At 44.2% G+C, this 2,070-nt stretch overlaps 1 pseudogene; it reads right to left on the reverse strand.

Moving 5' to 3' along the window:
• Nucleotides 1–334: 334 nt before the first annotated feature.
• Nucleotides 335–452, reverse strand: LOC126268426 (5S ribosomal RNA; annotated as a pseudogene).
• Nucleotides 453–2,070: the final 1,618 nt, after the last annotated feature.

Raw genomic sequence — 2,070 nt, forward strand, 5'->3', positions numbered from 1 at the left:
TGTATCAGATGACATCAATTTCATTGAAGCTGCTAACATCTCACGCATATGCTACGAGAAAAATGCAGTGAAGTGAATAATTACGAAAGTATAAGCTTACTGTCGTGATAATTATTTTGAAAAATTATCTAAAGCACTCCGCCGTCAGGCCACGAGTGGCCTACCGGGACTATCCGACCGCCGTGTCATCCTCAAGGGAGGATGCGGATAGGAGGGGCGTGGGGTCATCACACCGCTCTCCCGGTCATTATGATGGTATTCTTGACCGAAGCCGCTACTATTCCGTCGAGTAGCTCCTCAATTGACATCACGAGGCTAAGTGCACCCCGAAAAATGGCAATAGCGCATGGTGGCCTGGATGATCACCCATTCAAGTGCCGCCCACGCCCGACAGCGCTTAACTTCGGTGATCTCACGGGAACCGGTGTGTCCACTGCGGCAAGGCCGTTGCCTCGAACAACTGTTACAGATACTTTTATTAGGAAATAAGGTTTAGGGCTGTTCAGTAGTGATAACAGGACCACTACAAAAATAGACAACATGACATTTCCTTGTCTTCCAGTATCCCAGATCAAGAATTTTGACAACAGCCGATATACAGAGTGTAGGCGGCACATTTGTTTCAGAGCATCTGTAAATTATGACTGTTCGGAGCAGTTTTGGTTCTGCAGTTACATATCATATTTTTAATGGAACATCAGAATTTATTCCAACTTTGAGTAGCATTTTTGGCAGAGTCAAACAGGATCGGTAAATAGGAATTCTGACACAATCACGGCATTACAGTGAGAAATACAACTCACAAGGAACCCCGTGAGTGTGAAATCGCTATAGGTCAATGATGTTTACGGCATTCGACGCCTCACGTATTGTCTACCATCCAACCACGGTATTGCCTGTTGATGGGAGCAGGGGTGGGGTTTGGAGGCATCCAGTGGTGAGCACAGCATGAGCCCACGAAGTATAATTGAACTGCTAAGTCGACGATTAACTGACAACACTGCTACGTTGTAGTCGTACTGATACGAAGCAGAGCAATGCCAATAATATACAAAGTGATCATTGCATTACATCTACAACAAAAGGTGCCGAAGTTGACACATTTCATCAGGAAAGAGCCCGGGGAACTTCACAAAGAAGTGAAAGATGAAATACTAGAGTTTCTGCAAGATGAGCCAGTGGCGTGTGTGGTGTCGGATGCCCTTAGCCGAGCGAATAATGTACATAAAGAGTACAGTGGCGAAGATACGTGATTAACTCCTGAAGGTGATACTGAAACAGGCGTCGTGCCATGTAGTTCATCAGCCTTGACGGACAGAGAGCCACAAATCTCGTCTCCTGTGAAACTCAGTAAAGCAAAATCGTGGTCCCAGGAGCGGACACTAAACATAATTACATATACCTAAGGTCATCCGCAGCATAACAAAAAACATAGATGAACATGTTTGAAGTAAGTCGGCAGCTATATGATTGTGTAGTTCATCTACATCTACGTCTACATGGATACTCTGCAAATCACATTTAAGTGCCTACAAGAGGGTTCATCGAACCACCTTTGCAATTCTTTATTATTCAAATCTCGTATAGCGCGCGGAAAGAACGAACACCTATATCTTTCCGTACCAGCTCTGATTTCCATTATTTTATCGTGGAGATCCTTTCTCCTTATTTAGATTGGTGTCAACAAAATATTTTTCATTCGGAGGAGAAAGTTGGTGATTGGAATTTCATGAGAAGATTCCGTCGCAACGAAAAACTTCTTTCTTTTAATGATGCCCAGTCCAAATCCTATATCATTTCTGTGACACTCTCTCCCATATTTCGCGATAATACAGAACATGCTGCCCTTCACTGAACTTTTTCGATGTACTCCGTCAGTCCTCTGTCGTAAGGATCCGACACCGCGCTGCAGTATTCTACACTACTGGCCATTAAAACTGCTACACCAAGAATAAATGCTGATGATAAACGGGTATTCATTGGGCAAATATATTATACTAGAACTGACATGTGATTCAATTTCCACGCCGGTCGCTGGTGGCCGAGCGGTTCAGGCGCTACAGTCTGGAA

Source organism: Schistocerca gregaria, chromosome 4 (assembly GCF_023897955.1).
Source record: "Schistocerca gregaria isolate iqSchGreg1 chromosome 4, iqSchGreg1.2, whole genome shotgun sequence".
Lineage (NCBI taxonomy): Eukaryota > Metazoa > Arthropoda > Insecta > Orthoptera > Acrididae > Schistocerca > Schistocerca gregaria.